Source organism: Leptodactylus fuscus, chromosome 1 (assembly GCF_031893055.1).
Source record: "Leptodactylus fuscus isolate aLepFus1 chromosome 1, aLepFus1.hap2, whole genome shotgun sequence".
Taxonomy (NCBI): Eukaryota; Metazoa; Chordata; class Amphibia; order Anura; family Leptodactylidae; genus Leptodactylus; species Leptodactylus fuscus.
Window position 1 is genome coordinate 257,815,604 of NC_134265.1, and position 22,835 is coordinate 257,838,438.

The 22,835-nt window shown below is 42.6% G+C and overlaps 1 protein-coding gene across 1 annotated transcript in view; it reads right to left on the bottom strand.

Moving 5' to 3' along the window:
• Nucleotides 1-22,835, bottom strand: part of PAPSS1 (3'-phosphoadenosine 5'-phosphosulfate synthase 1) — a 287,445-nt gene that overhangs the window by 105,940 nt on the left and 158,670 nt on the right. The window lies entirely within an intron of this gene.

Here is a 22,835-nt window from a genome sequence, read left to right on the forward strand (position 1 = left end):
AGTGACGAAGTTGAAGTTACGCCGGGGATGGATATTTCAGCAAGACAATGATCCAAAACACCGCTCCAAATCCTCAGGCATTCATGCAGAGGAACAATTACAATGTTCTGGAATGGCCATCCCAGTCCCCAGACCTGAATATCATTGAACATCTGTGGGATGATTTGAGAGCGGGCTGTCCATGCTCGGCCACCATCTAACTTAACTGAACTTGAATTGTTTGTCCAAAATACCTTTATCCAGGATCCAGGAACTGATTAAAAGCTACAGGAAGCGACTAGAGGCTGTTATCTTTGCAAAAGGAGGATCTACTAAATATTAATGTCACTTTTCTGTTTAGGTGCCCATACTTTTGCACCGGTCAAATTTTGGTTTAATGCATATTGCACATTTTCTGTTAGTACAATAAACCTCATTTCAATCCTGAAATATTACTGTGTCCATCAGTTATTAGATATATCAAACTGAAATGGCTGCTGCAAACACCAAAATATTTAGAACTAAAAATGATTAAGATTAATAGGGGTGCCCAAACTTTTTCATAGGACTGTATCTAATCCTCCAGCCGGCGTGTGGTACTGTGTGAAGATGCCTGTATCTAATCCTCTGCTGTGTGCTGACTAATCTATCTAATCCTCTGGTATGTGGTACTTTGTGCAGATGGGTGTATCTAATCCTCTGGCATGTGGAACTGTGTGCAGACGCGCGTATCTAATGCTTTGCCTTGTGGAAATTTGTGCAGACGCACATATCTAATCTTTCTGCTTGCAGAACTGTGTGCAGACGCACGTATATAATCCTCTAACATGTGATACTGTGTGCTGACCTGTGTATCTAATCCTCTGATGCCTATATCTCAGCTTGGATATCAGTGTTGGATTGTAAATGTGGAGTGACCGTGTGTATGGCAGTTGGAATATGAGTGAAAGACTTGCAGGTTTGTTTTGGCTAATGGGGGGGTCAGGGCTTTGGGAAAGCTGTATCTCTGGAACGGTATGTCCGAGTGAGTTGGGTTCTTGTCTTAAACCTTCCAGGACACCTGAAGTATCTCTGTACCAAATTTGGTGAAGATCGGTCCAATTGTTTGGTCAGACATAAAGAACAAACAGACAAGAAATTCATTTTTCTAAGATAGATATAAATAGTGCTATTAATAATAAAGATAAATAATACTTAACTTATATATATTGTACAGATAAAGTCATGCCCATAAGTGTTAGCATCCCTGAAATTTTTCCAGAAAATCTATTATTTTTACCAGAAAATTATTGCAGTTACACATTTTGTTATACACATGTTTATTAAACATAACTTCACACAAAATGTAAAGTCTCTGCCTGTTCAGGTCACTGTGCCACCCTCTCGCAGGCGGTGCAGGAGGCATGTGCAGTTTAGTTCCTTGCTTAAAGTTTTTGGTTGCACTGTGTGAACACGGCTCTAGTTCTTTAATTGAATTTGCACCACACCCATCTTCTGCCCTTGTCTGCCTCTGTCCATGAAGTAGTTAATTTAGGTCTTGCCCTGTGATCGAAGCCTGTCTTCCTGTCTGGTTTAGGTTCATCCTCCCCTATTTAGTCTTGGCTCACATTCACACTGGTGCCTGTTATTGCCTTGTGCTTGCTGGCTTTCTCTTGCTGTTAATTTTCTTGGATTCTTAAAGGGGTTGTCCCATCACAAGGATCCTATCTATACTGCTTGTTAATGTGGATGTAAGACTTTTCCTAAATACACTGCTTCAGCAAAACTGCTTTGTTTGTCCACTATCTTACTTTATTCAATTCATTGTGGACACAGCCCTTGACTTATCTGCTCAAAAGTCAAGTGATGTATCTGCCTGCTTTCAGGGGGGGGGGGAGGAGGGGCTAAGTGCACAGGAGCGAGCCTGTGTTTCTAGCTATTCCTGTGTCTACACCACATGTGACCTAGCTTCCTGCTATCAGATAGGGGAGAGGAGCTGCTTTCATTTCTGAACTCATCTTCTGTTCTCCCAGTTATCAGGCTAACTAATTCAATTGTGTTCATTATGGTAGAGACAGGCAGTCTCTGTATGTAACACAGAATGGAGTTGCTCCTGCCTGTACTTCATAGAACAATATTGTGCATATAGTGTTTTTTGAGGACCTTTAATGACATCACAGGCCCTTCAGCCGCCCCATAGGATCACGCTATGTGGTGGGCGGAGCTACATGCTAATTTGCGGTGGAGCTAAATGGCAGGTTGCATGTGAAACCCCGCCCACCAAATGATGCAAGAATACAGGAAGAAAGAAGATTTTACAGCAGTGAAGACTGGTGAGTATGTGATGTGGGAATACCCCTTTAATCCTGACCTTGGCTTTTCCTATTGACTATTCTTTTGGACTTCGATTTGGCACTGCATTGCTCGAATGTTACCAAACCCTGGCTAGCTGACCTCCCTTTGTTGTTGTTTGTCTTGTCTGCGTTTTGTGTGTCACATATATAGGAAGGGATCGTCTCCAAGTTGCCGCCTATTACATAGGATAGGGCCTGGCAAGAGGAAGGGACAGTGGGGGGCTTCAGCTTAGGGCTCACTGTCTCTTGTGCCCCTTCCTCCAGGGTTCTCCATCAGCTACTGGGGAATTGTCATCTAACCAATTCCTAAACACAAAACTCCAAAAATGGGTCGGCCACAATTTGTTGGCATCTTTTCTTTACCTAACTGGAATGGTTTAGCAAAATAAAAAACATAACTGCCAAAATTATATCCATAAATATCAACATTTATTAAATCCACACGGAAAAAACTTTAATTATCAAAAACACTATAAAACCATGTTAGGAGTGTTTTGCTACTTTTGCGTCAAAGCTGTCTCTTTGCCAAACTGTCCAAGTGTCTGTTTGGAGTCCAAAGGGTCATCTTCCTCAGTTATGTCATTACTCCCAACTCTTTTTGTATGGATCCACTCAAAGTCACGGCTATTAATAACTGGGAACACCCCTCTAATCTTAAGGTTCTTCAATATTTGCAGGGTTTTTCCAACTGTTATCGAAAATTTATTCAAAATTCTCTACCATAGAAAGGTGCTGATCTGACCAATTGGACTCCTGAGGCTGAACAGGCATTCGTGTGACTCAATAAATGTTTTGTTGAGGCTCCTGTTTTAGCACCTCCAGACTTAGATCGCCCATTTGTTATTGAGGTTGATCCCTCTGAAGTGGGGGTTGGTGCTGTGTGCAAGGTATCATGACATCTGAAGATTACCAAAGCATTTTGGGTCTCAAAGTAGGCCCCAATGTCAGAAAGCTGGGTTTGCATCTTAGGTTATTGACCAACAGGACAATGACCCCAAACATACTTCAAAGAGCACTCAGAAATGGATGGAAAAAAACTGGAGAGTTCTGAAGTGGCCAGCAATGAATCTGGATGTAAATCACATTGAACACCTGTGGATAGATCTTAAAATTGCTGATGGGAGAAGGCACCCTTCAAATATGAGATTCCTGGAACAGTTTTCAAAAGAAAACTGGTTCAAAATCCCAGTTGAAAGATATAAGAAGTTTGTTGATGATTATAGGAAGGGATAGATTTCAGTTATTTTTTTCATAGGATGTGCAACCAAATTTTAAGTTAAGGGTACCAATAATTTTTGGAGATTTGAGTGAAATAAAATCATTTTTTACTTTTTTTAGTTTTTTTGTGTTGTTACAATACAAATGAAGGACATAAACAATAAAAATTTTAGGGATATACATGACTATATATAGTAGAATTATACCATACCACACATGCTTAATTCCTTATCTGTCATTTTGGTTGGAGATGTGATGTGTACAGCCAAATTAGGTTGCAAATTAGATTATTAAAGGGGCTTTCTGGGTAAAAAATCATTTTTTTATTTATTTTTTTTTAAAAAAAGGTCTCTTAGTGTTAGTGTTAAAAGTACACCCATATACTTTTAGCAGTGTTTTTAGTAATTTCTAGGTGTCTATTGTATTTTCTGCAATTGTTTAAATGTGTAGCTTCCTACTATATAACTTCCTATTTACCTGTTAAACTACCTCCCTGTCACTTCCATCCCCCCACCTCTCTCACCGTTTTACATCCCCCTTCATTCCCTAGCTAAATTACACTAAACTATCCCTCCCTAGCTATGCTAAGCTAGCTATCCTGCCCACTGATAGCCCTCTGATCCCATAGCATCATACTTACATAGATTCCAATGTGGGAGCCGACTCCTCTTTTCCTCTTCACTGTGCGCAGCCTGGAGATGCTGCACACAGACCGAAAGTAACTGTAAGACATGCGCAGTAAAGATGGATTTCCATCCCTACTGTGCATGTGTACACCTCATCCTCCAGAATGTGCATGCGATGGAAGAGAAGAGGAGAGGAGGTCTTGTTCTGGACACAGGAAGACACATAAGTATTGATGGGGATGGGGGGGGGAGTACTGGTGACGTCCGTTTCAGATTATAAGAAAGTGTCCCTAGGATATACTGTAGATAAATATTAGAGACGAGCGAGTAGTGAAATATTCGATATTCGTTTCGAGTAGACCTCAATATTTGACTATTCGACCGAATATCGAATCCCATTATAGTCTATAGGGAAAAATGCTCATTTCAAGGGAAACAATTCGACTAAGGAGAGTCACCAAGTCCATAATGACACCTCAGCAAATGATAACAACACCTCTGGAATGCAACTGGGACAGAAGGGGAAGCATGTATGGGGGCATCTAACACACCCAAGTACCAGTATTACCCCCAGTATCACAGCCTATCAACTAGACACTTTCCAAACTCAATAGAACCTCTATGAAAGTGGAAAAATACTTGGAAACCTTCTTTCCTCTACATTAGTATGGACAGAAACACAAATTTTAAGCTAAAGAAACATTAGCATGCACCCCTTTAAATCACCTTGCCCATGACAACCACAGATGGCATAGGCAATGGGAAATCCAACAGCCCCCACCCTTAACTGTCATTGTGTATGTGTGTGATGTGGTGAAACCTCCAAAAAAACTTTTCTGGCCTTTGAGGTGAGCCCTTCCAAATTAAGTTAGAGGACCTTAAACTGAGCTACCAGCAGAGATTGAGGCACTTGAGGTGAGTTGAGCCTTTAACCAGCATAGTTATAGGCCCTTTGGGTGAATTGAGCCTTTGACCAGCAGTGTTTTTGGTCCTTGAGGTGAGTTGAGCCTTTAACCAGCAGTGTTTTTGGCCTTTTGGGTGAGCCTTAATGGAGTGGTTTTAAATTTTTTTCAACAGTGGTGGTGGTGGAGGAAACATGGAACTGTGTCTCGTCATTAGCACTGAAGACGGGACATGCTGGTTGCAGGTCCACAACCACTATATCGCCAGGAGAGGCAGACTGTTGTGTAGTAACATGCCTGGAGGTAGTGGCTGACTGGCTGGTGGAAATGCCACTGGAAGCAATATCCGTTATCCATTGTAACACCGGTTCCTAGTGCTCAGGGGCTCGTCAGCATTGTACCCTGCTTGATGTTGTGGATGAGAGTACTGCTTGCTGCCCCTCTCCAGTAGCCATTGGATCCGCAGTAGCTCGACTGCGGCCTGGATCCCCAGCTAGATTTCCACATCCCCGTCCTTGTCCCCATCCCTTTGTGCTACCCTGATGCATTTTCAGATGTGTACAAGTGTTTTTGTTTAAAGTATATACTTGGAAGGTAGATATATTGAGCGTATATCCACTACCCTATATACCGGATCACAGTATACAGGTTTCTTCTCACCTCCTATGGGACAAGTGGTAGGGAATTTGAGCCCTAAAAAGGGCTTTTGTGAAATTTTGGCAAGTTGAGTGTGTATAATGGAGGTGTATATACTCTTCCTGCAGTGTAACTCTGAAAAGAGCTGTTGATTTTCAGTTTTCCTGTTTAGCAGAAGCTGAAATATCTCTCTGATCCTCACAATGATGTCTCTCCCTATCTCACCAAACTGAATCTGACACGAATATGGCTGACACTATTCTTATAAATCTGAGGTCACCTGATTTAGCCAGCCAATGACTTTTTCCTATTTTTTTCAATGCCTACGTTTTCCTGCTTCCTGTCCCACCTTCCATGCACAGTTGTTGGTGCAAAAAAAGCGCCAGGGGAGGTGGGAGGGGATACAAATTTTTACTGCGTTTACCGCATGGTATTCGATCGGAATCAAATATATCGAATACCATTGGCAAAATTGGCAGACCAAAAAGGTCTTGTTTAACCACTATCTATATAGTCTATCGCCCATAGACTATATACGTCCGGATAGTGGTTGCCTAGTTCTGACAGGACGTACCGGTATGTCCAGTCAGAACACAGTAGCTGCACGGAGATCGTGCAGCTACTGAAGCTGGGAGCCGGCTGTAACTTCAGCCGGAGCTCCCACAGAGATGGCAGGGAAGATTTATTACCTCCCCTGCCATCTCGATCGCTGTGTATACAGCACTCAATGAGCGCTGTATACACAGCTATGGACGCTGCCATGATGTGGCCGCCCTCTGACCCGGCGGTCACATGATCCGCCGGGAGCAGAGTCTTGCAAGAGCTGCTGGGTCCTACAGGACCCAGATCAGTTCGGTAAGCTGTATATACAGCGTGCAGGAGGCTGCAACTGCAACCTCCTGCAACTGAGGCTAAATATAGCAGCCTCAGTTATGAGGGAAATCAGCCTCCAGTACAAAAAAAAACTGTGATCAGATGTCCCCAAAGGTCTATTATCACCTTATGGAGACACAATCTGAAAAAAAAAAAAAAAAAAAAAAAAAAATAATAATAATAATAATAATAATAAAGTTTTTTAAAAATGTAAATAAAATAATAATAATAATAATAATAATAATAAAAAAAAATAAGCTAATAAAATGCCGTTATTAAAGGTTATAGCCCCACCCCCAACGACACCATACAAAATAAAAATTATCGTAACAGAGAGGAAAAACTATATTATAAAGTTTTTCAGTGACACTTTGTGTTATTAGACAAAAAAATAATAATTATAAATTGAAAACCAGACACAATTTCCCTCCTATTTTGTTATATTTTCCTGGATATAAAAAAATTAAAACACATTTGAAAATAAAAACAACAAAAACAAAGCCCTATGTGTCCCCGAAAAAAGACGCAAAAATTAGTTGACTGAGACTTGTTACAGACCTCAAAACCGCGCATACACAATAAACCGTAAATGTGTCTGGTCCTGGACCACAAATTGGCCCGGTACTGAAGTGGTTAAATAATAAAAATACTAATAATAAAAAGAAGTAAACTAAGGAAACAGTATATTATATCACAGCATATTATATCACTAGTTTACACTCTTCCACTACAGACAGAAAAATCAAGCATATCACATGATGGAGTTTGGCAATTTTCTTGGCCGAGAGACCGCTATTGATGAGCTGGATAGTGAGGTTTCGATTTTCTTGGAAATCTTCATGGCTGAACCTTGATTTGAATCTGTGACCTTTTTCTTGGGAATCATCCTAATAACACACTGAGCCATTAGGGAATGTGAGAACAGGTTGTCATTTGTAGTATACGAGAAGAAATTTATTTTACCCCCCACCAGGAGCAAAACAGTAACAATGCAGTAACATGACAAGAATCTGCATAACTAATCATATGCTAAATAGTTGTAAGTCAGATTTATGTATGAGATAGCCAAGATGATGGTCTATAATCAGTGTATATATTACAAAGTTGTTTTTTTTTTATGCATGTGTAATATTGATTTAAGCAAACTTTTTTGAAATGACAGTGATCATTTAAAAGGAGTTTGTGAGCAGGAAAATATAAAACTAATGACAGTATATTGTAAGGCAGCTTCTACACTTTAACAAGTTCTTATTCTGCATTGCAGCCCCATTTTCACGAAAAGCATTTTATTTTTACGCAAAAGGACTTTATGGACATTTCTCCTCCAGCTGGGGCTTCACTCTCTGCTCTAGATAATCCCCTCTATCGTCTGCCCAGCTCCACCTCTCATTCTCTGAGTGACATATACCACATTGTCACACTTTTTCTGTTGCTAGGGGCAGTTGTAGAGAGCAGAGAGCAAAGCCCCAACAGGAGAAGAAATGCTCCTTAACCCCTTCCTGCCACAGACATTTTTCGATTTTTGATTTTTGTGTGTGACCCCCCTCCCCCCCCCCCCCTTTCCAAACCCCATAACCTCTTTATTTCTTTGTTCTCAGAGCCATCTTAATGTTAAAGGTCTTAATGTTTGTGGGACAAATTTTTCTTCATGATTTTTCTTCATTTATTATTCTGTACAATGTACTGGGAAGCTGTAAAAAAAAAATTCAGAATGGGCTGGATTTGAAGAATAAGTGCATTTGTGCAAATTTCTTATGGGCTTTGTTTTACGGTGTTCACCATGCAACAAAATGACATGTCCCCTGTATTCTATGTTTCGGTATGATTTCAAGGATACCAAGTTTAGGCTAAGGCCCCACTGGGCAGAAACACAGCGTAAAAAAGCCAGAGAAAACGCTGCGTTTTATATTGCGGAAAAAACACACATGCACGTGCGTTTTTCATCGCATTTTCAGTTTTGTGCTGCGGAAATTCATATGTTTTATATATATCTTTTTTGTGAGACCAGGTATACTTTTTAGTTATACCATTTTGGGGAATGTCTATTGCTTTGATCGCTTTTATATTCAAATTTTTACAGAGGCAAAACAGTGAAAAAACAGTAGTGTTTTTTTTTTCCTGCTATGGTGCTTTACAAGGCTCCCGGCTGTCATGACAATGAGCTCGCTTCAGCTGCCAGTGAGCCCTGACAAAATGGTATCGCCCACACGCCGTCGGTAAAATGAGTTTATCACTGCCCGCACCATATAAAAAAGCAAACACACGGCGGCTATGGCAGCTGCCCAGCTTCCAAGCAGCTGCCATCCTTAAGCGCCCAACATCTGCTATACTAGTACGGCAGATGTCGGGAAAGGGTTAAAGCCACTTTCACCTTTGCGTCAGAATAAAATGTTGATTTTCTTGAAAATGGAGCTGCAATGTAGAATAAGGAAGACATCTTTTTAAAGTGCAGAAGCTGCCCAATAAAATACTGTAATCATAACATGTACTGTACGTAAATACATACAAAATCTCACATTATATAAGTTTAAAGGGGTTGTTCCATCACAAGGATCCTATCTATACTGCTTGTTAATGTGGATGTAAGACTTTTCCTAAATACATTGCTTCAGCAAAGCTGCTTTGTTTGTCCACTATCTTACTTTATTCAATTCATTGTTGACACAGCCCTTGACTTATCTGCTCAAAAGTCAAATGATGTATCTGCCTGCTCTCAGGGGGAGGGAGGAGGGGCTAAGTGCACGGGAGCGAGCCTGTGTTTCTAGCTATTCCTGTGTCTACACCACGTGACCTTCCTGCTATCAGATAGAGGAGAGGAGCTGCTTTCATTTCTGAACTGTCTTCTGTTCTCCCAGTTATCAGGCTAGCTAACTCATTTGTGTTCATTATGGCATAGACAGGCAGTGTCTGTATGTAACACAGAATGGAGTTGCTGCTGCCTGTACTTCATAGTCCAATATGGGTGGGTGGAGCTACACACAATGTGGGGGCGGAGCTAAACGTCAGGTTGCATGTGAAACCCCACCCACCAAATGATGCAAGAAACCTGGAAGAAAGAAGATTTTACAGCAGTGAAGACTGCTGAGTATGCGACATGGGAATACCCCTTTAATCAAAGTATTTCCATTTATATACTTACAATATATACTTACTGTATTATTATATAGTGTTATATACCTGGCATTGTGTTGTTATTGTTATGTTATTTTATGAACTTGATGAAGTTTGTATTTACATGACACATGTTCTTTATAAATAAAGAGTGGCTTTCAGTTCATTCATTTCTCCTTACATGAGCGCCAGGTGATACCCATCTTTTCCTGGTTCAGATCTGCCCATGGGACAGACAGTGATGATTCCACCATATGACGTTCTTCACTCACAATTAATTAGACATCTATAATCATGTTATTTGGAGGATTACGCATCCTTGTGCACAATTACGATACGTTAGGTGAGCATTTAGCACCTAATCTATTATAGTTATTAGGTTTGATTCTTCGCATTGTGCTTCTCTAATCCTCCTTTATTGTCTTTTTTCTATTGTCTACACTCTCTTTTGAAAGTAAAAGCATTTTCAAAGCGTTTGTAACTGTTAAGTTATTACAGTGGAAGCTTGGTTTCAGAGATTTGAGCAGAAACTGTTCACAGTATGCCTCAGACTAAACAATAAACAGCTGTATTTTTAGCAAAAAATCCCATCCTAAGTCATTTCTTGTATTTCCTTTCTATTGAAATCCATGGGACTGGAAAAGCTATTATAGTTACTTTCTTCTTCACTGATCTCACTATGGTTTCCAACAACGTTCATCGGCATGTTGTCATTGGGGCCAGGGGCAGAGGCGTAACTTGATGCTCCTGCAAAATATGTAACAGGATCTCTACTTACCATGTGCTATCTATAACACTGGTGTCCGCTCATGTTCTAGAGAGGCCTTTGGGCCACCTGAGGTGCCAGGGCCTGCTTCAGCCCGTATTGCTGTGCCAGTGACCATGACCCACTCCAACTACACCAAATAAGCAAGAATGCAAGCCAAAGCCACCACTAATCTGCAACAAAAAAAAAACTGAAAAAGAAAACAGTAGGTTTTAAATTGTAAATTTATCACTATGTACACAGTTACATAGCAGATGAGGTTGGATGAAGACATCAGTCCATAAAGTCCAACCTATAACCCTACAATCCCCTACAATGTTGATCCAGGGGAAGGCAAAAACAAAACAAAAAAATATGAGGCTTATGCCAATTGCCCCATTTCAGGGAAAAAATTCCTTCCTGACTCAAATCTGGCAGTCAGTATAAAAACCCTGGATCAATGTGTCCTTAAAATCTAGAGACCATAACCCGTAATGTTGTTCTCTTCAAGAAAGGCATCCAGGCTCTCTTTGAACTTGTTTTATGAATCCACCATCACCACTTACTGTGAAGAATCCCCTTCTATGTTTCTGGTGAAACCTTCTCTCCTCCGGACGTAGAGGATGTCCTCTTGTCACTGTCACTGGCCTAGAAGTAAAAAGATCCTTAGAAAGTTCTTTGTATTGTCCCTTCATGTATTTGTACATTGTTATTAGCTCTCCCCGTAGACGTCTTTTCTCTAAACTGAATAACCCCAAGTTTATTAATCTATCGTTGTACTACAATCCACCCATTCCCCTAATAATCTTGGTTGCCCTTCTCTGCACCTTTTCTAGTTCAATTCTTTCACTCTTGTATATTGGAGCCCAAAATTGTGCACAATATTCTAAGTGTGGCCGTACCAATGATTTGTATAGAGGCATAACTATGTCCTTGTCATGAGAATCTAGACCTCTTTTGATGCATCCCATAATTTTATTTGCCTTGGCGGCAGCTGCCTGACACTGGTCATTAAAGGTAAGCTTGCTGTCCACCAAAATCCCTAAGTCTTTTTTATTGGCAGACTTACCCAGTAATTTACTATTAAGGACATAATCATACATTTTATTACATCGACCAATGCGCATTACTTTACATTTGTCAACATTAAACTTCATTTGCCAAGTCTCCGCCCATGCTTCCAGTTTCCTTAGATCCCCTTGTAATATTCTACTATCCTCCTCATTATTGATTACCTTACATAGTTTAGTATCATCTTGCAAATATGGACACTCTGCTTTGTAAACTCTCTACCAGGTCATTAATAAAGATATTAAACAAGAGAGGACCTAGTACTGACCCCTGTGGCACCCCACTGGTGACTATGACCCAGTCTGAATATTTACCATTAACAAGTACCCTCTGTTTCCTATCAGTGAGCCAGTTGTTTTCCCCCAGTCCCAACATTCTCATTTTGCATACCAACCGTGGAACAGTATCAAAAGCCTTTGAAAAGTCCACATACACCAAATCTACTGCATTACCCATGTCCAGTCTTGAACTAACCTCCTCATAGAAGCTGATCAGATTAGTCTGACAGGACCGATTCCTCATAAACCCATGCTGATTTGGTGTTATAAGATTATTTACATTGAGATACTCCAGAATAGCATCTCTTAGAAAGCCCTCAAATATCTTACCCACCACATAAGTCAAACTTACTGGCCTATAGTTTCCAGGTTCACTTTTACACCCCGTTTTGAAAATTGGCACTACATTTGCTATGCGCCAATCCTGTAGAACAGACACAGTCATTACTGAATCCTTAAATATTATAAATGTGAAAGTTTGGATGTTTGTGTGTTTGGATGTTTGTTCCTCAATCATGGCCAAATGATGGAATGTATTTGGCTGAGATTTTCCACATACCTAGATGTTCTCCGGGAAGGAAACATAGGCCACTTCTTATTTGGCTATGTCTCCAGAAATCACCACCGGTACTGGCGAAAGTCTGCTCCGGCTCCGTTGCAAGACCTGGTATGATGTCATCCACAGTCTTGCAACTGTTCTCCGATAGGTGCATGGCAGTGTGTGGGGCGTCCCCATGGCCGATGTACACTGCACGATAGGTATGCTGGCTTCAGTAGGCATGGCCACCAGAGACTGTGAAAGCCGGAGAACATGGCAGCTGCTTGCGCAGTGCGGCTAGCCCGTCTGAACTTTGTGGAGCCCAACAAGTCCAGTGACTGGGGACAGTCTGCGCCCCCTCACATGCTGCCTCCTACTTCACACACTGGACCAAAGTGGATACACGGTCTGGCCTTCTGGCACCCCACAAGTAGAGCGGCAGTACACTGGGGTACTTAAGGTTACAGGGCTGGATGGCCAGCCAAGGGGAGCAGGAGCGGCGTTTAGGGGGCCATAGGGTCAGGCAGGAGGCAAGTGTGGGAAATAAGGGCTTTGGGGGCACAAGGTGGTGCACAAGACCACGGAGTATGGTGGGAACATGGGGGAGAAGTTTGGTGGATGCGCATGGGAGGAGAGGGCAACACGAGGCGGCGTTGCTAAGGGGGATTTGGGGAGTCAGGCCGGGGCAGGGGGACGTGGAAGAAGAGTTTGGGGGACGGCGTGGGGTCCGCAGGCACAGCCACATCGTCACAGTGGCAGTTTGTGTATGTTGAACCGGAGGGAGCTGTTGTTAGGCATCGCGGAGGAGGGCTGGTGGTGCACATGGGCAGGAGTGTCAGCGGCAGCTGAACCACTGTGCAAGAATGGCACGGGCGCAGGAGCGTGTGCATGGGGCCGGAGCCAAGCTGGAGGTGGGTCGCACACGGAGTGAGGGGGCCACGGATGAAGCCGCGGGTAATGCTAATATATATATATATATATATATATATATATATATATATATATACTAGAGGGAGGACCCGGCTTCGCACGGGTATATTACATGTTATGTTTGTGTAGTGGCCCCATAAGAATGGCCCAGTTTTGCACTGATGTATTTTGTATGTGGTTTGTGTGTATGTCCATAAGCGTCATGTGATTATGTGTATCTCATTTTGGATATCAGTGAAAAACCTGTGATCATTTGTTATGGATACCTGGAGTAAAGCTGTATCTAATCCTTCCCCGTGTAGTACTGTGTTTAGACGCAAGTATCTAATCCTTGTTGGTGTGGTACTGTGTGCAGATGCACATATCTAATCCTCCGGCGTGTGGTACTGTGTGCAGATGTGTGTATCTAATCCTCCCCTGTGTGGCATTGTGTGAAGACGCACGTATCTAATCCTCCGGTAAATGAAACTGTGTGCAGACGTGCATATCTAATCTTACGGCATGTGGTACTATGTGCAGACGCGCGTATCTAATCCTCTGGCGTGTGGTACTGTGTGCAGACAGGTGTATCTAATCCTCTGGCCTGAGGTACTGTGTGCAGAGGCGCGTATCTAATCCTCCCCCGTGTGGTACTGTGTGCTGAGACGCGTATCTAATTATCTGGCATGTGGTACTGTGTGCAGAAGCATGTATCTAATCCTCCAAAGTGTGGTACTGTGTTCAGACGCACGTATCTAATCCTCCCCTGTGTGGTATTGTGTGAAGAGGCGTGTATCTAATCCTACGGCATGTGGAACTGTGTGTAGGCGCACGTATCTAATCCTACAGCATGTGGTACTGTATGCAGACGCGTGTATCTAATCCTATGGCGTGTACAACTGTGTGAAGATGTGCATATCTAATCGTCTGACATGTGGAACTGTAAGCAGACGCGCGTATCTAATCCTACGGCATGTGGTACTGTGTGCAGACGTGCTTATCTAATCCTCTGGTGTGTGGAACTGTGTGCAGATACGCGTATCTAATCCTCCCCTGTGTGGTATTGTGTGAGGAGGAGTGTATCTAATTCTATGGCGAGTGGAACTGTGTGTAGACGCGCGTATCTAATCCTACGGCATGTTGTACTGTGTATTGAGACGCGTATCTAATTCTCTGGCTTGTGGTACTGTGTGCAGAGGCATGTATCTAATCCTCCAAAGTGTGGTACTGTATGCAGACACACGTATCTAATCCTCCCCTGTGTGATACTGTGTGAAGAGGTGCGTATCTAATCCTACGGCATGTGGAACTGTGTATTGAGACGCGTATCTAATTCTCTGGCTTGTGGTACTGTGTGCAGAGGCATGTATCTAATCCTCCAAAGTGTGGTACTGTATTCAGGCACACGTATCTAATCCTCCCCTGTGTGGTATTGTGTGAAGAGGCATGTATCTAATCCTATTGCGTGTGGAACTGTGTGTAGACGCGCGTATCTAATCCTACGGCATGTGGTACTGTGTGCAGACGCGCGTATCTAATCCTATGGCGTGTGGTACTGTGTGCAGATGTGTGTATCTAATCCTCTGTCATGTGGTACTGTGTGCAGATGTGCGTATCTAATCCTCTCCTGTGTGGTACTGTGTGCAGATGTGCGTATCTAATCCTCTGGCATGTGGTACTATGTGCAGATGAGCGTATCTAATCCTCCCCCGTGTGGTACTGTGTGCTGAGACGCACATCTAATTCTCTGGCTTGTGGTACTGTGTGCAGAGGCATGTATCTAATCCTCCAAAGTGTGGTACTGTGTGCAGACACACGTATCTAATCCTCCCCTGTGTGGTATTGTGTGAAGAGGCACGTATCTAATCCTACGGCGTGGGGAACTGTGTGTAGACACACATATCTAATCCTGCGGCATGTGGTACTATGTGCAGATGTGCATATCTTATACTCTGGTGTGTGGAACTGTGTGTAGACACGTGTATCTAATCCTATGGCGTGTACAACTGTCTGCAGATGCGCGTATCTAATCCTCTGGAGTGTGGAACTGTGTGTAGACGCGCGTATCTAATCCGACGACATGTGGTACTGTGTGCAGACGTGCAAATCTTATGCTCTGGTGCGTGGAACTGTGTGCAGATGCGTGTATCCAATCCTTTGGCATGTGGTACTGTGTGCAGAAGCGCGTATGTAATCCTCTGGTTTGTGGGACTGTGTGCAGACGCATGTATCCAATCCCCCGGGGTGTGGTACTTTGTGCAGACGCGTGTATCTAATCCTTCGACATGTGGAACTGTGTGCAGACGCACGTATCAAATCCTTCAGTGTGTGGAACTGTGTGCAGAAGTGCGTATTTAATTCTCTGGTTTGTGGGACTGTGTGCAGACGTGTGTATCTAATCTTCTGGAGTGTGATACTGTTTGCTGATCTGTGTATCTAATCCTCTGATGCGTGTATCTCAGCTTGGATATCAGTGTTGTATTGTGCATGTGGAGTGACCGTGTGTATTGCAGTTGGAATATGAGTGAAAGTCTTGCAGGTTTGTATTGGCTAAGGGGGGGGGGGGGCACTGTGTTTGAAATGCTGTATCTCAGCAACGGTATGTCCGAGTGAGTTGGAGTCTTGTCTTAAACCTTCCCGGATACCTGAAGTATCTCTGTACCAAATTTGGTGAAGATCGGTCCAGTCGTTTGGTTCGCATTAGAGTACAGACAGACAGACAGACAGACAGACAGACAGAAATTCATTTTTATAATATAGGGAGATATATATATATACTAGAGGGAGGACCCGGCTTCGCACGGGTATATTACATTTTATGTTTGTGTAGTGGCCCCATAAGAATTGTCCAATTTTGCACTGGTGTATTTTGTATGTTGTTTGTGTGTATGTCCATAAGCGTCATGTGATTATGTGTATCTCATTTTGGATGTCAGTGAAAAACCTGTGATCAATTGTTATGGATACCTGGAGTAAAGCTGTATCTAATCCTTCCCCGTGTAGTACTGTGTTTAGATGCAAGTATCCAATCCTTGTTGGTGTGGTACTGTGTGAAGATGCACATATCTAATCCTCCCCGTGTGGTATTGTGTGAAGAGGCGCGTATCTAATCCTCCAGTAAGTGAAACTGTGTGCAGACGTGCGTATCTAATCCTACGGAATTTGGTATCTAATACTCTGGCATGTGGTACTGTGTGCAGATGCACGTATCTAATACTCTGGCATGTGGTACTGTGTGCAGATGCATGTATCTAATCCTCCCCTGTGTGGTATTGTGTGAAGAGGCGCGTATCTAATCCTACGGCATGTGGTACTGTGTGCAGACGTGCGTATCTAATCCTACGGAATTTGGTACTGTGTGCAGACGCGCTTATCTTATCCTCTGGCGTGTGGTACTGTGTGCAGATGCACGTATTTAATCCTCCCCTGTGTGGTATTGTGTGAAGAGGCAAGTATCTAATCCTACGGCGTGTGGAACTGTGTGTAGACACGTGTATCTAATCCTACGGCATGTGGTACTGTGTGCAGACGCGTGTATCTAATCCTAAGGCATGTGGTACTGTGTGTAGACGCACGTATCTAATCCTACGGCATGTGGTACTGTGTGCAGACGCGTGTATCTAATCCTATGCCGTGTACAACTGTGTGAAGACACGTGTATCTAATCCTCCCGTGTGGAATTGTGTGAAGAGGCGCGTATCTAATCCTACGGCGTGTGGAACTGTGTGTAGAGGCGTGTATCCAATCCCCCGGCATGTGGTACTGTGTGCAGATGCGCATATCTAATCCTATGGCATGTGGTACTGTGTGTAGACGCGCGTATCTAATCCTCCCCCGTGTGGTACTGTGTGTAAACACACGTATCTAATCCTCCCCTGTGTGATACTGTGTGCTGAGACGCGTATCTAATTCTCTGGCTTGTGGTACTGTGTGCAGAGACACGTATCTAATCCTCCAAAGTGTGGTATTGTGTGAAGAGGCGCGTATCTAATCCTATGGCGTGTACAACTGTGTGAAGACAAGTGTATCTAATCCTCCCCTGTATGGTATTGTGTGAAGAGGCGCGTATCTAATCCTATGGCATGTGGAACTGTGTGTAGACGCGCGTATCCAATCCCCCGGCATGTGGTACTGTGTGCAGATGCGCGTATCTAATCCTATGGCATGTGGTACTGTGTGTAGATGCGCATATCTAATCCTCCCCCGTGTGGTACTGTGTGCAGATGTGCATATCTAATCCTTTGGCGTGTGGAACTATGTGTAGACGCGCGTATCTAATCCTACTGCATGTGGTACTGTGTGCAGACGCGTGTATCTAATCCTATGGCATGTACAACTGTGTGCAGATGCGCGTATCTAATCCTCTGGAATGTGGAACTGTGTGCAGACGCGCATATCTAATCCTATGGAATGTGGAACTGTGTGCAGACACGTGTATCTAATCCTATGGCGTGTACAAATGTGTGCAGACGCACATATCTAATCCTCTGGAGTGTGGAACTGTGTGTAGACGCCTGTATCTAATCCTTCGGCATGTGAAACCGTGTGCAAATGCACGTATCAAATCCTTCAGTGTGTGGAACTGTGTGCAGAAATGCGTATTTAATCCTCTGGTGTGTGGGACTGTGTGCAGACCCGTGTATCTAATCCTCTGGCATGTGATACTGTGTGCTGATCTGTGTATCTAATCCTCTGATGCGTGTATCTCAGTTTGGATATCAGTGTTGTATTGTGCATGTGGAGTGACCGTGTGTATTGCAGTTGGAATATGAGTGAAAGACTTGCAGGTTTGTATTGGCTAAGGGGGGGGGACACTGTGTTTGGAATGCTGTATCTCAGCAACGGTACGTCCGAGCGAGTTGGAGTCTCGTCTTAAACCTTCCCGGATACCTGAAGTATCTCTGTACCAAATTTGGTGAAGATCGGTCCAGTCGTTTGGTTCGCATTAGAGTACAGACAGACAGACAGACGGACGGACAGACAGACAGACAGACAGACAGACAGACAGACAAGAATTCATTTTTATAAGATAGGGAGATATATATATATATATATATATATATATATATATATATATATATATATACATATATACATATGTATCAGTTTGTCTGAAAGTCATTTTGTTCATGTTTGTCCGTGGTTATATACATATATATATATATATATATATATATATATATATATATATATATATATATATATATATACAGTCCTATGAAAAAGTTTGGGCACCCCTATTAATCTTAATCATTTTTAGTTCTAAATATTTTGGTGTTTGCAGCAGCCATTTCAGTTTGATATATCTAATAACTGATGGACACAGTAATATTTCAGGATTGAAATGAGGTTTATTGTACTAACAGAAAATGCGCAATATGCATTAAACCAAAATTTGACCGGTGCAAAAATATGGGCACCTCAACAGAAAAGTGACATTAATATTTAGTACATCCTCCTTTTGCAAAGATAACAGCCTCTAGTCGCTTCCTGTAGCTTTTAATCAGTTCCCGGATCCTGGATGAAGGTATTTTGGACCATTTCTTTCTACAAAACAATTCAAGTTCAGTTAAGTTTGATGGTCGCCGAACATGGACAGCCCGCTCTCAAATGATCTGAAAACAAAGATTGTTCAACATAGTTGTTCAGGGGAAGGATACAAAACGTTGTCTCAGAGATTTAACCTGTCAGTTTCCACTGTGAGGAACATAGTAAGGAAATGGAAGACCACAGGGACAGTTCTTGTTAAGCCCAGAAGTGGCAGGCCAAGAAAAATATCAGAAAGGCAGAGAAGAAGAATGGTGAGAACAGTCAAGGACAATCCACAGACTACCTCCAAAGAGCTGCAGCATCATCTTGCTGCAGATGGTGTCACTGTGCATCGGTAACAATACAGCGCACTTTGCACAAGGAGAAGCTGTCAGGGAGAGTGATGAGAAAGAAGCCGTTTCTGCACGTACGCCACAAATAGAGTTGCCTGAGGTATGCAAAAGCACATTTGGAGAAGCCAACTTCATTTTGGAAACAAACATTGAGTTGTTTGGTCATACAAAAAGGCGTTATGCATGGCGTCCAATAAGAAACAGCATTCCAAGAAAAACACTTGCTACCCACTGTAAAATTTGGTGGAGGTTCCATCATGCTTTGGGGCTGTGTGGCCAATGCCGGCACCGGGAATCTTGGTAAAGTTGAGGGTCGCATGGATTCCACTCAGTATCAGCGGATTCTTGAGAATAATGTTCAAGAATCAGTGACGAAGTTGAAGTTACGCCGGGGATGGATATTTCAGCAAGACAATGATCCAAAACACTGCTCCAAATCAACTCAGGCATTAATGCAGAGGAACAATTACAATGTTCTGGAATGGCCATCCCAGTCCCCAGACCTGAATATCATTGAACATCTGTGGGATGATTTGAAGCGGGCTGTCCATGCTCGGCGACCATCAAACTGAACTGAACGCGAATTGTTTGTCCAAAATACCTTTATCCAGGATCCAGGAACTGATTAAAAGCTACAGGAAGCGACTAGAGGCTGTTATCTTTGCAAAAGGAGGATCTACTAAATATTAATGTCACTTTTCTGTTGAGGTGCCCATACTTTTGCACCGGTCAAATTTTGGTTTAATGCATATTGCACATTTTCTGTTAGTACAATAAACCTCATTTCAATCCTGAAATATTACTGTGTCCATCAGTTATTAGATATATCAAACTGAAATGGCTGTAGCAAATACCAAAATATTTAGAACTAAAAATGATTAAGATTAATAGGGGTGCCCAAACTTTTTCATAGGACTGTATATATACAGTATATATATATATATATATATATATATATATATATATATATATATGCGCACACACACACAGTAAATATATATAACCCCAAAAGGCATGTGTAATGAGTTTGCCAGACGTGTGTTACAGCGACTGGGGTAAAGAGACCCCAAAGTACAATAATTTTCCTTCTGTTTTTTTATATGAACAAGTTCAGACCAAACAGACAAAACTATTTGCTTCATCCAAATATAGGGAGAAAAGAATCTTCTGGGATTCGCCCATTTTTAATTACTATCAGAAATCTGTGTCAGTGAAGAATCTGAAAAAGACAAGGTTGACAGGTCAGAAAGGATCTGCGGTACATTACATGTTATGTACGAGGGGAGAAACATACAGAAACCTGACTCAAGATCACATCACTCTCTGATGCAAAATCAAGTGTTTCCTCCACCTCCTTTTGTCTGTCCCGTGCCTTGTTTTTTCTAGTCATTCTTTTTAATGCGCACAGTGCTTAATTAGTGTTAGCAATTTGGCAACACTTCTGGGACTGTGCCTATTTCTTTGTGGGGTGGGTTTTCTGGGGGGGGGGGGGTTCACAAACAAGTATTTCAAGAGAAGTCCGCTTAAAATATTTTTTTTCCAGATTAGCGCAGGCTAGGCTGTATATTGGGTGAACTCAAAAAAAAGAAATTATTTTTTTATTTAAGATTCTTATTTTAGAATAGCAGAGGCTTCACTACTATGCATACATGCTTGGTTGCACATAAACAGAAACACTTAAGCAATGAATTTTTTTTTTTTTTAATTAACAACAGCATTCCATTACGATGTGTATTTGGTCACCAGAGTGGAAAAAAACAAGCCATTAAATTATAAAATGGTTTTTTTTAGATTAGCACAGGCTAGACCAGGGGTGGGCAATTAATTTTCCCATGGGGCCGCATAAGAAATTGAAACTATGCTAGAGGGCCACGCCATGGCAAATTTAGCTCCCCCCACTTCTACGTTGACTCTGCCCATTCCCAATCATCTTTCCATGTGCCCCCACAAAGTATAATCCTCCTACAGTCACCCATACATTATATGCCTCCACATTGTAATGTTCCCTTCCAACTGCCCCACAGTATTAAGTCCCTCTCCTGGTGCCCCAGTTTAAACTGGTGGAAACCAGTTGACAGCTGGAGCGGGACATGAAACTGGAAGCAACTAGGGGGGACATTAAAATCGGGAAGCTGGAAGCAGACATTAAAACTGTAGGGGTAGCTGGAGGGTGACATTAAACTGGGGGCAACTAGAGGCTGACAGGTCCCCCTCCACCTACCTCTATGGTTTAATGCCCCCTCCAGTTGTCCCCATTTTAATGTCCCCCCAGTTTAAGTGCCCTCTTCATCTACCCCCAGTTTCATGTTCCCCCCTCCATGTCTCCCTCAGTTTCATATCTCCCTTCATTTGCCCCATTTCATGTCCTCCCTCCATCTCTCCCCCAGTTTCATGTCCCCTCTCCATCTGCCATCTCTGCCCTAGTATAACATTCCCCTTCCATCTCTGCCCCTAGGTTACTGAGACACACACAGATAGACACATACAGACAGACATATATAGACAGACAGACACATATAGACAGACAGACACATATAGACAGACAGACACATATAGACAGACACATATAAACAGACAGACACATATAGACAGACAGACACATATAGACAGACAGACACACACATACAGACACACATACAGACACACACACTCCCCCCTGCATCTTACATTCCCCAGTACCTTATGACACACACCACATGTCTCCATCTTCCTGCACTGTCCTACCGGCACTAAGACACGCCCCCTAGACACTGCCCCCTAGACACGCCTCCCTAGACAAGCTGTGCGGGCTGGTCTGAATCAGCCAGAGGGCCGGATATGGCCCGGGGGCCGGACTTTGCCCAGGTCTGGGCTAGACTGTATATTGTGTCAACAAATACAAGATTGTTATTTTTTTTTCAGATTTGCGCAGATGAAATCAGTGCTTTGTTGTTAGAACAGCAATATGTATTTAATGAAAAAAATGTTCACTCTTTCACAAAAAAGTCCTTAACAAAGGATTTTTCAAGATTGTTTCCTTAGAAAAATGTTTAACCACTTTCAGATGGTTCATTGACTTTATACATCTGGAAGTGGCTGTCTTGTTCTGCAAGGAACAAGATAGCCGTTGCAGTTCCAGAAAAGGGGATCCGGCTGTTACTACAGCCAGAGCTCCCCTAGGAAAGGAAGGTTTATTACTGCCCTTTTTTTTCTGATCACTCTGAATACAGAACTCAATAAGCTATACGTACACAGCTATGGGAGCCGCTATGATGCTGCTCTCCTTTGACCCAGAAGTTATGTGATCCACCGGGATCAGTGGCTGAAGGAGCTGCTGGGTCCTACAGGACCCAAATCAGCTCTTTAGTTATGAGCAGAGGCTTACCATTACAGTCAGCAACTAAATGCTGACAACAAATACACTAGCTTTATATGACGTCAGCACTGTAAGGTCCATCTCCCACTATCTATTGGCTGAGAGGATGTCGGGTAGTGCTACAATGCAACAGTAACTCATAGATACTCAACTGTTTTGTTGCTGCAAGTCCAGCAGGGTGTTTTTTAGCACTTAAGAATGGCTGAAATGTTCAGAAACTTTTCTAGCCATGACAGTACCTCCTTTAGCCCACTATGTATGTTAATAAAGTGACAGACCACCAAATTTAGCACATGTGGCATATAGGGACAATGTATTATTATACTCAACAGCTGTGTGGCTTCTCTGATCCAGGCTCATTAGCTGTAAAACTGCATGG